The sequence below is a fragment of the Heptranchias perlo genome, chromosome 14 (genome assembly GCF_035084215.1).
Source record: "Heptranchias perlo isolate sHepPer1 chromosome 14, sHepPer1.hap1, whole genome shotgun sequence".
Taxonomy (NCBI): domain Eukaryota; kingdom Metazoa; phylum Chordata; class Chondrichthyes; order Hexanchiformes; family Hexanchidae; genus Heptranchias; species Heptranchias perlo.
The window spans coordinates 60,455,445-60,471,207 of NC_090338.1; the positions used below are offsets into that span (position 1 = coordinate 60,455,445).

Genomic DNA, 15,763 nt, shown 5'->3' on the forward strand with positions numbered 1-15,763 from the left:
AAAAAAAAAACATTGAAAATATCTGGGAAAACTTTGGGAAATGCTCAGAGACAATGAAGTAGGTGTTCTTTGATTGGCTCCTTGAAAATTTGAGCAAATTAACTCCAACCTTATCAACAGGACAAAAATGTTCCTGCACCCTACATTGTGCACACTCAGATCTTCCAATTAATAAAAGATTGTGATTTAAGAGGGACAGATAATACATTTACTTAAAATAGTTTTCTTCTTAAGAATGAGAAACACCAAATCCAGTCAAATTTTTAAATGAAATTCGGTTAGTCTTACTTCAAATAGGTATGACTTGATTGGTCTATATTTTATCTGCAAAAAAAAATCACAATTCTTTAGTGAAATAAATTGCATTTCATGGACAGAAACAAGTACATTTTGTACTAGGTAATAGCACTGGGCATCATTTAATTTGTTCCATGGCAGTAAGTTTGCACATTTATCATAGACTCCTACAGGCTTAATCACAATTGTGTGTGCGTGTGCATTTAGTTATAGCGGTTCTTGTCCTTTCACAATTCAAGTGCTTCCACCTTCTGGTCTTAGCCTTTAAGAACTTATATAAAACAATCTGGCGTATTTGTGCTGAATAACAACAAGATAAACCAATCAGAATGATCGCTGTAATGAATTCCCCCCTCCCCCTCAATACCGCCTATTTCCAACTCCGATTGGTTTACACGGGCAGCACTGCCGGAGGCGCGCGACCCTCCTTGTCTCAGCTCGCTGTCAATCAACAGTTGTGTTCACGCAAGGCGGAAATAGAATGAAACGAAAGTGATGTCATGGAAAGGTATAATACTCCAAAGGAAGTAACGGAAGCGCTTGTATCTGACGGGGGATTAGCTCAAATGGTAGAGCGCTCGCTTAGCATGCGAGAGGTAGCGGGATCGATGCCCGCATCCTCCAGCAACTGTTTTTTTTATCTTTATCTTTTAATTGTGTATATTAATGTAAAATGACATTCGCAACCAATTGATAACTTTGAATTATTTTTATTATAACATTTGTTTCTGGTTTCAATATACTTTTAACATCGATAAATTGCAGGATTATTATATGCACCATTGAGTGTGTGCAGTGTAGTTAAAGGCTTTTCTAGAGCCAGTGCTAAAAGCAGCATAATGTGTATTTTGTTATTTATTTTAAGCATTATATTATAGAGCTTTACAAGAAACAGAGCACATATAATCAACATTACATTTAGCACGTGATTAATCCTGCCTGTAGGTATGTCAGTTGCTGCTCTTGCCCTTCAGTAATACAAGTTGAACCACTTAGAATCATAGAATCATACAGCACAGAAGAAGGTCATTCGGCCCTTCGTGCCTGTGCCAGCTCTTTGAAAAAGCTATCCAATTAGTCACACTCCCCTGTTCTTTCCCCATAGCCCTGCACATTTTTCCCTTTCAAATATTTATTCAATTCCCTTTTGAAAGTTACCATCGAATCTGCTCCCACCACCCTTTCAGGCAGTGCATTCCAGATCATAACTACTCGCTGCGTTAAAAAAAGTCCTCATGTTGCCTCTGGTTCTTTTGCCAATTACCTTAAATCTGTGTCCTCTGGTTACCGACCCTTCTGCCACCGGAAACAGTTTCTCCTTATTTGCTCTATCAAAACATTTCATGATTTTGAACACCTCTATCAAATCTCACCTTAGCCTTCTCTGCTCTAAGGAGAACCACCCGAGTTTTTCTAGTCTCTCCACATAACTGAAGTCCCTCATCCCTGCTCCATTCTAGTAAATTTCCTCTGCACCCTCTCTAAGGCCTTGACATCCTTCCTAAAGTGCGGTGCCCAGAATTAGCCACAATACTCCAGCTGTGGCCTAACCAGTGTTTCGTAAAGGTTTAGCGTAACTTCCTTGCTTTGTACACTATGCGTCTATTTATAAAGCCAAGGAGCCCATATGTCTTTTTAACAGCCTTCTCAACTTGTCCTGCCACCTTCAAGGACTTGTGTACACACACCCCTAGTTCTCTCTGTTCCTGCACCCCCTTCAAAATTGTACCATTTAGTTTATATTGCCTCTCCTTGTTCTTCCTACCAAAATGAATCACCTCACATTTTGCTGCGTTAAATTTCATTTGCCATGTGTCTGTCCATTTCACCAATCTGTCTATGTCCTCCTGAAGTCTGTCACTATCCTCTTCATTGATTACTACATTTCCGAGTTTCATGTCATCTGCAAACTTTGAAATTATACCCTGTTTACCCAGGTCCAGGTCATTAATATATCAAAAAGTACAGTGGTCCCAACACCGACTCCTGGGGGACACCACTGCACAATTCCCTCCAGTATGAAAAACAAACATTCACCATTACTCTCTGCTTTCTAACCCTTAGTCAATTTCTTATCCACTCAGCCACTGCCCCTTTAATCCCATGGGCTTCCATTTTGCTAACAAGTCTATTATGTGGTACTTTATCAAACGCCGTTTGAAAATTCATATACACAACATCAACCGACCCTCATCTACCCTCATCAACCTCTCCGTTATTTCATCAAAGAACTCAATCAAGTAAGTCAAACATGATTTTCCTTTAACAAATCCATGCTGGCTTTCATTTATTAACCCATATTTTTCCAAGTGCCAATTAATTTTGTCCCAGATTAGTGATTCTAAAAGTTTCCCCACCATCGACGTTAGGATGACTGCCCGGTAGTTGCCAGGTTTATCCCTCTCCCCTTTTTTGAACAGGGGTGAAACATTTGCAATCCTCCAGTCCTCTGGCTCCACTCCTATATCTATGGAGGATCGGAAGATTGTGGCCAGACCCTCCGCAATTTCCCTCGGCAATTTATGATGCGTCCCATCTGGTCCAGGTGATTTTTCTACACTGAACGATGCCAACTTTTAAAGTACATCCTCTTTATCTATTTTAATCCTATGCAATTTCTCTACCACCTCTTCCTTTACTATGACATTGGCAGCATCCTCTTCTTTAGTGAAGACAAATGCAAAGTACTCATTTAGTACTTCAGCCACGCCCTCTTTCTCAACAACAAGATCTCTCTAATCGACCCCACCCTTCCTTTTACTACCCTTTTATTATTTATATGTTTATAAAAGACTTTTGGGTTCCTTTTTATGTTAGTCACTAATCTATTCTCATACTCTCTCTTTGCCCCTCTTCAGTTTTTCAGTTCTCCCCTGTACTTTTTGTATTCTGCCCAGTTCTCCACTGAATTATGAACCTAACATTTACCATGAGCCTCCTTTTTCTGTTTCATTTTAATCTCTATATCTTTAGTTATCTAGGGAGATCTAGCTTTGGATGCCCTTCCATTCCCCCTGGTGTGAATGTGACTAGTCTGTACCCAAATTATCTCCTTTTTGAAGGCCTCCCATTGCTCATTTACTGTTTTACCTGCTAATCTTTGATTCCAATCCACCTGGGCCAGATCCTTTTTCAACTTGCTGAAATTAGCCCTCCTCCATTTGAGTATTTTCACATTTGAATGTTCCTTGCCCTTTTCCATAACTACTCTAAACCTAATGATATTGTGATCACTGCTTCCTAAATGTTCCTCCACTGAAACATGCTCCACCTGCCCCATTTCATTCCCCAGAACTAGATCCAGCACTGCTTCCTTCCTCATTGGGCTGGAAACATACTGATCAAGGAAGTTCTCTTGTACACATTTCAGGAATTCCTCCCCCTCTTTGCCCTTTACACAGTTATTTTCCCAGTCTATATTAGGATAATTGAAGTCCCCCATTATCACCACTCCAAATTCTTGCATCTTTCTGCAATTTGCCTGAAAATTTGCTCCTCTATCCCCTTCCCACTATTTGGTGGCCTTTAGTACACACCCAGCAGCGTACCAGCTCCTTTATTGTTCCTTAATTGTAACCAAATAGATTCTGTCTTCGAACCCTCAAGTACATCATCCCTTTCCTGTGCTGTAACAGTATCTTTGATCCCCCAGCTGCCACCCCACCCCCCACTTTTTTCCTTCCTTATCTTCCCTGAATATATTGTAGCCAGGAATATTAAGTGCCCAATCCTCCCCTTGTTTGAGCCAGGTCTCTGATATTGCCACTATATCATGTGGCAACTTGTGCCTGCAGCTCACCAACCTTATTTACCATGCTCTATGCATTTATGCACATGCACGCCAAACCCATCTTAGTCTTCCTCATATTCCCCCCTGTCTGGTCTCTCCTATTTTTGAACTACTCTTTATCCTGTTGCTGTTCATCTCTCCCAGTCCTCTGTGTATCTTGTATCTGCTCTCTAATGCTTCATCCTGGTATCCCTCTCCCTGCCAAATTAGTTTTAACCCTCCACCACTGTCACAATACTTCTATGTAAGTCCAGTGTTGGCATATGTGCCCTACTGGAAAACCAGAAAAAGCTGACTACCAACTCCCAAAAAGCTGACAACGCAAGAACGCCCTGATATATATGTGTGGAAACAAGTCGTTACATGCTTTTGTAATCTACGCTGTAGGCATGCACAACATTCCTTTATTGTAGTGGAGGAAAAGATACAAGTACAGGAACGCCTGGAGGGTAAAATCCAAAAGCATAAGGCACAAAGTTGGTGGTGCATTTCTAAGAGGGTGTGGGGTCATGACCCCTACCCCCCGGAAACTTTTGGATGTTTCCATTAAAAATGATGCATTTTGGTTAATCTCAATCACTTTTCTAATTTACAATTAATAGATTTTTTAATGTTAAAATATGAAAAACAATTCCCACAACCCAATTTAAATTTGTTCTTACCCTCCCGCCAACACTTCTTCATCCCCCCAGTTCCAGCTGGCACTTTTTTCCCCCTCAAAACTCCTCAGTTCAATCTATGCCCTTTCCCCTTCTACCCACAGTTCATGCTCGCACTCATCTTCCCCTTCTTAGTTAATGCTGATGAATCAGTCCTCTTCCATGTTGAGCACCACTTGGAGGAAGCACTGAGGGTAGCAAGGGCACAGAATGTACTCTGGGTGGGGGATTTCAATGTCCATCACCAAGACTGGCTCGGTAGCACCACTACTGACTGAGCTGGTCGAGTCCTAAAGGATATAGCTGCCAGACTGGGCCTGCGGCAGGTGGTGAGTGAACCAACACGAGGGATAAACCTACTTGACCTCGTCCTCACCAATCTACCTGCCGCAGATGCATCTGACCATGACATTGGTAGGAGTGACCACCGCACAGTCCTTGTGGAGACGAAGTCCTGTCTTCAAACTGAAGACACCATCCAACGTGTTGTGTGGCACTACCACCGTGCTAAATGGGATAGATTCAGAACTGATCTAGCAGCTCAAAACTGGGCATCCATGAGGTGTTGTGGGCCATCAGCAGCAACAGAATTGTATTCCAGCACAATCTGTAACCTCATGGCTCAGCATATTCCTCACTCTACCATCACCAACAAGCCAGCGGATCAACCCTGGTTCAATGAGGAGTTTAGAAGAGAATGCCAGGAGCAGCACCAGGTGTACCTAAAAATGAGGTGCCAACCTGGTGAAGCTACAACACAGGACTACGTGCATGCTAAACAGTGGAAGCAACATCTATAGACAGAGCTAAGCGATTCCACAACCAATGGATCAGGTCAAAGCTCTGCAGTCCTGCCACATCCAGTCATGAATGGTGGTGGACAATTAAACAATTAACGGGAGGAGAAGGCTCTGTAAACATTCCCATCCTCAATGATGGCAGAGCCCAGCACGTGAGTGCAAAAGACAAGGCTGAAACGTTTGCAACCATTTTCAGCCAGTAGTGCCGAGTTGATGATCCATCTCGGCCTCCTCCCGATATCCCCACCATCAAAGAAGCCAGTCTTCAGCCAATTCGATTCACTCCACATGATATCGAGAAACGGCTGAGTGCAGTGCATACAATAAAGACTATGGGCCCCAACAACATCCCAGCTGTAGTGCTGAAGACTTGTGCTCCAGAACTAGCTGCGCCTCTAGCCAAACTGTTCCAGTACATCTATAACACTGGCATCTACCCGACAATGTGGAAAATTGCTCAGGTATGTCCTGTCCACAAAAAGCAGAACAAATCCAATCCGACCAATTACCGCCCCATCAGTCTACTCTCAATCATCAGCAAAGTGACAGAAGGTGTCATCGACAGTGCTATCAAGTGGCACTTACTCACCAATAACCTGCTCACCGATGCTCAGTTTGGGTTCCGCCAGGACCACTCAGCTCCAGACCTCATTACAGCCTTGGTCCAAACATGGACAAAAGAGCTGAATTCCAGAGGTGAGGTGAGAGTTACTGCCCTTGACATCAAGGCAGCATTTGACCGAGTGTGGCACCAAGGAGCCCTAGTAAAATTGAAGTCAATGGGAATCAGGGGGAAAACTCTCCAGTGGCTGGAGTCGTACCTAGCACAAAGGAGTGGTTGTTGGAGGCCAATCATCTCAGCCCCAGGACATTGCTCCAGGAGTTCCTCAGGGCAGTGTCCTAGGCCCAATCATCTTCAGCTGCTTCATCAATGCCTTTCCCTCCATCATAGGGTCAGAAATGGGGATGTTCACTGACGATTGCACAGTGTTCAATTCCATTCGCAACCCCTCAGATAATGAAGCAGTCCGTGCCCGCATGCAGCAAGACCTGGACTTGGGCTGATAAGTGGCAAGTAACATTCACGCCAGACAAGTGCCAGGCAATGACCATCTCCAACAAGAGAGAGTCTAACCATCTCCCCTTGACATTCAATGGCATTACCATCACCGAATCCCCCACCATCAACATCCTGGGGGTTACCATTGACCAGAAACTTAACTGGACTGGCCACATAAATACTGTGGCTACAAGAGCAGGTCAGAGGCTGGGCATTCTGTGATGAGTGACTCACCTCCTGACTCCCCTAAGCCTTTCGATCATCTACAAGGCACAAGCCAGGAGTGTGATGGAATACTCTCCACTTGCCTGGATGAGTGCAGCTCCAACAATACTCAAGAAGCTCGACACCATCCAGGACAAAGCAGCCTGCTTGATTGGCACCCCATCCACCACCCTAAACATTCACTTCATTCACCAATGCTGCACCATGGCTACAGTGTGTTCCATCCACAGGATGCATTGCAGCAACTCACCAAGGCTTTTTGGACAGCACCTCCCAAACCCGTGACCCAAACCTAGAAGGACAAGGGCAGCAGGCACATGGGAACAACACCACATGCATGTTCCTCTCCAAGTCACACACCGTCCCGACTTGGAAATATATCGCTGTTCCTTCAAGGTCGCTGGGTCAAAATCCTGGAACTCCCTACCTAACAGCACTGTGGGAGAACCTTCACCACATGGACTGCAGTGGTTCAAGAAGGCGGCTCATCACCACCTTCTCAAGGGCAATTAGGGATGGGCAATGAATGCTGGCCTTGCCAGCGACACCCACATCCCATGAACGAATTTTAAAAATTGCTGCACTTTCCTTCCCATCTCTGTCTTTGTTAATGCTTGAGCTCTCTTACTTCCTGCACCTCAAAGGCTGCTCCTAGCTCTCTCTTCGTCCTTCTAAAGCACCATTCTCAACTTCTGTACCCTTCCCTCTCCCCTTCTTTCTCCTCTTTCTTTTGCCCTTTATTTCCATCTATTTCCCTATCCCTTCACTCTCTCTCCTTCATTATCATCGGTTACTCTTTCCCTTCCATCCATGCATTCCCTCTTCCTTTTGCTCTCCCCTCAGCAGCACTCTTACAAATTGCTTCTGCTAATGAAGTGCTTCTGAGTGCTCCATACTGCAGGCAGAAACTCCTGTTCTCACAAGAACTGCTGTCCGTGTTAAGCAGAGACCAGAATCATTTCAGTAGCAGTATGACTCGAGGAGTGGAGTTGACGGGAGAGGGACGCAGACGGCGTTGATTTTTGTCAACAAATGCTAACATGCCATCCGGCTCCCAAAACACTGACTGTTGGTGTCAAATGCTGACAGTTGGCAATTAATTGATTGTCTCTCATTCTGCTGCAGGTGTAAGCTGTGAGGGCTAGTCCTAATGCCTCTTTCCAACCTTCTCCTGAGAGGGGTAGCAGGTCAGGCTCCCAGAACTTGCATAAATTTTCCTTGGCACCTGCTGCAGTTCTTAACATTATTAAGCATAGAGCTGAGGTGTGCCTGAGAGATGGCTGTGTTGTAGAGAGCCAGCTCTAATGCTGTCAGTTTGCACTGGACTTCACAGAGCACGGTGGGATCCTGAAAGTTGGAGGTGGTGGAAGTAGTCAGAGGTAGTTGGTGATATTAAATTTGTCAGCCAGCTGCTTGGAAGGACGTGATTTGCTCCTGATGAAGCAGTTCGCCCAGCAATGCTCTTTTCATGTCATACTTAGTAGCTCCTGGCACAGAGATCCTTAAGATCGTCACTGTGTGCTATAACTGGGTGAGATCAGACAAGCCCTTTCTCACCTTCAGAGTGCCATAGGTTTCCCTCAAGATTGCCAGGGTCATGGATACTACGGGTGTTTCTGGGCACCTATTGATCTTTTCTAGGGGCTTGTGAAGGGGATAGTTGGCAAAGTGGCATTTGCTTCCATGTCGACCTAGAGGACATTAGTGTTGGGTTTTATAACATTTGGATTTTCAACAGACCAACCACTTACCCAAAACATATCCAACCCCCACTGTTTAAGTTCGCAAAGCCACTCCAGCCCTCTAGATCCAGATCAGAAAATCTTTTTACCCCATCCACCTCTCCACCCTTCATAAAGGCACTCTGTTCTCCATCAACCTTCCCAGTTCATATTGGTGCTCTTCTCCCTCTCCCCAACAATTCAAACTGGCACTCATCTCCCTTCCAAATCTGTTAAGTTGGTACTCTTCTTCCACTTCCCCATTCCATGCTGCAATCTTCTTCCCCCCCCCCCCATTATTTGTTGGTACTCTCCCTCTCTCCACTCCCTTTCAGTTAATGCTGGCATTCTCCTTCCTCCCATTACCCAAAGTGCCTGTAACAAATATATCGCTGTGTATATAGTAGTTATTTATAGAGCAACAGATTAGCATTTATTTTGTGAACATTTGTTAATTTCCCTTCAAGGAGATAGATGATAGGATTTCTACCATAAATACATATATGTTATATCGCCACTTGTTCACTGTTTGCTTAATAAATGTGCTTAACAGTTTAAAACTAGAACGAAGTCCGGTATGATGTTCTATTGCTTATTGCCGACTGTCAGCATGAAACACCTATACGATTGACATGTATGGGTTAGTAATAAATGCATTAGGGGAGATTATAAGAATGTTTTCCCGCAATGCTATTAGAATATGGATTATGTTACAATAAGTGGCAACTGAAGCTGAGTCAATTTAAGGATGATTTAAATACTTCAAGAAAAATATTACCAAGGGTATGGAGAAATGACTGGAAAACAGGTTAGAGGAAAACCAATGTGGAGCTAGTACCAGCATAGTTGTCCAGAGCTGAAATTTCTATTGCCCATCTCCATCTTTACATCAGCTTATCTTCCGCTAAAACCCTCATCCATGCCTTTGCCACCTCCAGAGTTGACTACTCTAATGCTGCCCTGGCTGCCCTCCTATCCTCTACTCTTCGTAAACTTCAGCTCATCCAAAACTCAACTATCCTGCACCAAATCCTATTTTTTTTTATTCGTTCATGGGATGTGGGCGGCGCTGGCAAGGCCAGAATTTATTGCCCAACGCTAATTGCCCTTGAGAAGGTGGTGGTGAGCCACCTTCTTGAACCGCTGCAGTCCGTGTGGTGACGGTTCTCCCACAGTGCTGTTAGGTAGGGAGTTCCAGGATTTTGACCCAGCGACAATGAAGAAACGGCGATATATTTCCAAGTGGGGATGCTGTGTGACTTGGAGGGGAACGTGCAGGTGGTGTTGTTCCCATGTGCCTGCTGCCTTTGTCCTTCTAGGTGGTAGAGGTTGTGGGTTTGGGAGGTGCTGTTGAAGAAGCCTTGGTGAGTTCCTGCCGTGCATCCTGTGGATGGTGTACACTGCTGCCACAGTGCGCCGGTGTTGAAGGGAGTGAATGTTTAGGGTGCTGGATGGGGTCCCAATCAAGCGGGATGCTTTGTCTTGGATGGTGTCGAGCTTCTTGAGTGTTGTTGGAACTGCACTCATCCAGGCAAGTGGAGACTATTCCATCACACCCCTGGCTTGTGCCTTGTAGATGGTGGAAAGGCTTTGGGGAGTCAGGAGGTGAGTCCATTTATTCGTCCATCGTGCCTGGTCTTACTGACCTAAATTGACTCCTGGTCCCACAACACTCAAATTTAAAATTCTCATTCACTGTTTAAATCCCTCACCCCTCCAAATCTTTGTATCCTCTTCCCGCCCTACAGCTCCCTCCCTCTTAATTCTCCGTTCCTCTGACTCTTCCTCTTGTGCATCCCTCCCTTTGCTCCACCATGGTAGCCATGCCTTCAGCCACCTAGGCCCTGGAATTCCTTCCCAAAACCCCTCCACCTCTCCACCTTCGAGACCCTCCTTAAACTCAACCCCTTTGACCAAGCTTTTTGGTCACTCCTCCAATATCTCCTTCTTTGGCTTGGAGTCCATTTTTCATTACACCTCTGTGAAGCGTTTTGGACGTTTGTCCAGTTAAAGGCGCTATATGAAAGCAAGTTGTTGTTGATTCTATGAGAGGGCAGGAAAGAGTAATACTTTTTTTTCTGCCCTTACTAAATATGGCGTCACCCGTTCTCAAATCGGCACGGTGCCATAGTGCGCATGCGGTAAAGTGAAGTCACTGGACAGTGGACGGCGATTGGAAGCTATAGGCTGCAGCGCGATGTTTGAAAAAGGCGAGTCGTTATAGCGCAGCGCGCGGAGGTGAAGGACACATCTGGAGACGGACAGCGGTGCGTGGGGACCGAGAGGCCGCGACTTCCAGGTAAGTCCCGGCCCCCGCTCCCCTCGGGCGACGGGGCGAATTGGGTCCCTTTCCCCCCCGCGGCGGATCCGGCCTCTGCCTCTCCATGTCCGGACTCGGGTTGTGCTGGGGTCGCTATTTGACGTTTAGTTATCTTCAGGCGGCCGCTCCAATAACCTGTGAGGCAGGATGTCGGGCCGGGCAACTCATCGCGCAGCGCCTCCCTAGCACCGGGACTTACAGTGGTGCAGGTTCACAATGTGACCGATCAAAGCGGCCTCTTTACAGGGAGGTAAAAAGGCAAATGATCATAGTGGGTAAAGCACAGGAGACGGCCATTCGGCACATCGTACAAATGCGAAAGCTTTGAAAGAGTTATGCAATTAGTCCCAATCCCCAGCTCTTTCCCCATAGCCCTGTAAATTTATCCCCTTCAAGTATTTATCCAATTCTTTTTTTGAAAGTTACTATTGAGTCTGCTCCCGCCACCCTTTCAGGCAGTGCATTCCAGATCATTACAACTTGCTGTGATTAAACATGTTTCCTCATGTGGCCTCTGGCTCTTTTGCAGATCACCTTAAATCTGTGTCCTCTGGTTACCGACCCTTCAGCCACTATCAAAACTGTTCATGATTTTGAACACCCCTATCAAATCTCACCGTAACCTTCTCTGTTCTAAGGAGAACAAACCCAACTTCTCCAGTCTCCATGTAACTGAAATCCCTCATCCCTGCTCCATTCTGGTAAATCTCTTCTGCACCCTCTCTAAGGCCTTGACCTCCTTCCTAAAGTGTGGTGCCCAGAATTGAATGCAGTACTCTGTCTGAGGCCTAACCTGTGTTTTATAAAGGTTTAGCCTAACTTCCTTGCTTTTGTACTCTATGCCCTATTAATAAAGCCCAGGATCCCATATGCTTTTTTAACAGCTTTCTCAACTTGTCCTGCCACCTTCAAAGATTTGTGTGTATGCACCCCCAGGTGTCTGTTCCTGCACCCCCTTTAAAATTGTACCATTTATGTTATATTGCCTTGCCTCATTCTTCCTACCAAAATGTATCATTTCATACTTCTGTGTGCTAAATTTCATCTGCCTATGTCTGCCCATTTCACCAGCCTGTCTTTGTCCTCCTGAAGTCTGTTAGTATCCTGCACATTGTTTACTACATTTGAGTTTTGTCATTTGCAAACTTTGAAATTATACCCTCCATATCCAAGTCCAGGTCATTAATATATATCAAAAAGAGCAGTGGTCCTAATACTGACCCCCTGGGGAACACCATCGTATACTTCCCTCCAGTCTGAAAAATAACCGTTCACCACTACTCTGCTTTTTGTCCAATTTTGTATCCACATGGCCACTGTCTCTTTAATCCCATGGGGTTCAATTTTGTTACCAAGTCTATAATGTGGTACTTTATCAAATGCCCTTTGAAAGTCCATATTTACAACATCAACTCCACTACCTTCATTAACCCTCTCTGTTACTTCATCAAAGAACTCAAATCAAGTTAGTCAAACATGATTTTCCTTTAACAAATCTGTGCTGACTTTCATTTATTAGCCCATACTTTCCAAATGTCAATTAATTTTGTCCCAGATTTTTGTGTCTCAAAGTTTGCGCACTACCGACGTTAGGCTGACTGGCCTATAATTGTCGGGTTTATCTCACTCCCCTTTTTAGAACAGGGATATAACATTTGCAATCCTCCAGTCCTCTGGCACCATCCCTATATCTAAGGAGGATTGGAAGATTGTGGCCAGGCCCTCTGAAATTTCCACTCTTACTTCCCTCAATAACCTAGGATGCATCCCATCTGAACGGGGTGACTTTTCTACTTTGAGTACTGCCAATCTTTTAAGTACGCCCTCTATTTTTATCCTATCCAATATCGCTAATACCTCCTTTACTGCTATAATGGCAGCATCCTCTTCTCTAGTGAAGACTGATGTGAATACTTCACAAGAAGATCTCCTTTTTGGTCCCTAATTGGCCCCATCCTTCCTTTGACTACCCTTTTGCTATTTATATGTTTATAAAAGACTTTTGGGTTCCTTTTTATGCTAGCTGTTAATCTGTTCTCATACTCTCTTTATTCGTTCATGGGAAGTGGGCGTCGCTGGTAAGGCCAGCATTTATTGCCCATCCCTAATTGCCCTTGAGAAGGTGGTGGTGAGCCGCCTTCTTGAACCGCTGCCCCTCTTATTCCCTTTTTAAGATCTCCCCTGCACTTTCTGTATTCAGCCTGGTTCTCTACTTTATTAGAACCTTACATTTGTCATAAACTTCCTTTTTCAGTTTCATTATAATCTCTACATCTTTAGTCATTCAGGGAGCTCTAGCTTTGGATGCCCTCCCTTTCCCCCTTGTAGGAATGTGTCTACTCTGTACCTGAACTAACTCCTCATTGAAGGCCTCCCAATGTTCAATTTCTGTTTTGTCTACCAATTTTTGCTTCCAATCCACCTGGGCAAGATCCCTTTTTAACTCACTGAAATTAGCCCTCCTCCAGTTAAGTATTTTCACATTTGATTTTTCCTTGTCCTTTTCCATAACTATTCCAATCCTAATGATATTATGATCACTGTTCCCCAGATGCACCCTCCACTGAAATGTGCTCCACCTGCCCTGCTTCATTCCCCAGAACTAGATCCAGCACTGCTTCCTTTCTCATTGGGCTGGAAACACACTGTTCCAGAAAGTTCTCCTGTACACATTTGAGGAATTCCTGCTCCTCTGTCTTTTACAGTGTTACTGTCCCAGTCTATATTAGGATAATTCAAGTCCCCCATTATCACCATTCTATAATTCTTGCATCTTTCTGTAATTTGCCTGAAAATTTGTCCCTCTATCTCCTTACCACTATTTGGTGGCCTATAGCATACACCCAGTAGCGTAATAGCTCCTCTATTCCTTAATTCTAACCAAATCGATTCTGCCTTTGACCCCTCAGCTACATCATCCCTTTCTAGTGCTATAATAGTTTTTTTGATCAATACTGCCAACCCCCTCCTTTCTTTCCTTTGCTATCTTTCCTGAATACCTTGTAGCCAGTAATATTAAGTACCCAATCCTCTCCTTTGAGCCAGGTCTCTGTTATTGCCACTATATCATAGTCCCATTTGGTGACTTGAGCCTGCAGCTCACCAGCCTTATTTACCTCGCTACGTGCATTTACGCACATATGTTCTAAACTCATCTTAGATTGCCTTGCATTTGGCCTCTGTCTGATCCCATCTATTTATGAACTCTTCTTTACTCTAGTGCTATTTGTCCCTCCCAGTCCTCTGTGCTCCTGGTTTCTCCTCTCTAATGTTTCATCCTGGTGCCCATCTTCCTGCCAAATTAGTTTAAACCCTCCCCCACAGCACTAGTTAACCTTACCACGAGGACATTGGCCCCAGCTCTGTTCAGGTGCAACCTGTCCATCTTGAACAGATCCCTTGTGCCCCAGAACTGGTCCCGATGTCCCAAGAATCTGAAGCCCTCCCTCCTGCACTTTTCTCCAGCCACGTATTTACCTGTCATATCCTACAATTCCCATACTCGCTATCGTGCGACACTATACTGGAAAATATCAGGTCAGTCAACATCTACAGGAAAAACAGACTGGAGGGCCTTGAACCACTGGTTAGGTGTTTTGATACAACCGAGTGGCAGGCTAGTCCATTTCAGGGGGCAATTAAGAGTGTGGGACTGGAGTCATATATAAGCCAGACTAAGTAAGAGCAGAATGTTTCCTAAGGGCCTTCATGAACCAGTTGACTTTTTTTTTTAATGACAATCTGACAGCTTTTTATTTCCAACTTTTTGAAAACTGAATTCAAATTCTCAAACTGACATGGTGGGATTTGATTTTGTGCTGTGTGGATTAATAGATTACTACTCCAGGAACATAACCACTACGCTACCGTACCCTGTATGGTCTGATAAATGTGCTCACCCATTGGAGAGGTGTGCTCTGGGGTATTTTTTTTTTGATCACTGGAGATAATAATTCCAGAGATTCTAGTTCTAAATGCTCCAAAATTAGAAACTGCAAACTCCACTGGAGGAGATCTTGTACAGCAGGCAATATGGAAACAATTTGACAAAGAGGCCACCACAAGAGAAAGGGAAGGAAGTAACCTGTAATAGAATTCACTTAAAGTTTAACCATTCTGCCTAAGGGCAATGCTTTGATTCAGGGTAAGATATAAAGAGACATTGGAGCTGATTTTATGAATGTGTGCTACTTGCAGACAGCCTTGTCTACTGGCTGCAAATATCAGCAAATCTTGGGCATGCTGCCCATGGTTTTCTGAACATTAATTTTAATTGGGTGGAAAATTGTAGGCAGCATGCCTGCAATTTCCTGATGCACACAACTGGTTGGTGAGATTCCCTGCTGATAGTGTGCATTTGTAATATTGACTCTTAAATAATGAAAAATATGCCTGGCCACAGTAGAATAGCTTTAGTTCTTGGTGTCCGGATGTTCCTTTTATAGAACGGCTGTTCAGGGAACTGCAGACCTACAGTTCTCCCTTGCTAATCACACAAACAACAGAACCTGTGGGGAGAATCACAAAAATTCACTAAATACTTTGTTCAATTAAGACCCTCTTCCAGCAAAGTACATGAAGTTGGTCTGTTGCATTTTTACTCACTTGTGTCTCTGTTATGTAGCTGGGTCTATTAGCATGACAGAGACTGGCATCTAATGCAAATGTTAAAAAGGAAGAATGGCTCATGGAGGTCACTTTCCTGATATTAAGAGAAGTGCAAGTGTTCCTATTATTTGTTATGGCTTAAATTCATCTGTTGTAAGTGGATTTGATACTTAGCTGTTAGAGATGAACTAAAATAAGTGTGTCTTGTTGCATGTTTGATCTCTTTGTGGTATTCCTAGCATGTTTGTGGTTTGATATTAAAAGTTGCCTATTGCTGGTTTAA

At 44.2% G+C, this 15,763-nt stretch overlaps 1 protein-coding gene and 1 non-coding gene across 2 annotated transcripts in view; both read left to right on the top strand.

Annotated features, from left to right (window-relative positions):
- The first annotated feature begins 848 nt into the window (after positions 1-848).
- On the top strand, positions 849-921 carry trnaa-agc (transfer RNA alanine (anticodon AGC)). Its single transcript has one exon. It is a non-coding gene; the product is annotated as a tRNA-Ala (tRNA).
- A 9,838-nt stretch (positions 922-10,759) lies between these two features.
- Positions 10,760-15,763, top strand: part of kif20a (kinesin family member 20A) — a 54,746-nt gene continuing 49,742 nt past the window's right edge. Inside the window, exon 1 of the mRNA XM_067996487.1 lies at positions 10,760-10,851. The gene's annotated coding sequence lies outside the window, so the exon portion shown is untranslated. The remainder of the gene's footprint in view (positions 10,852-15,763) is intronic.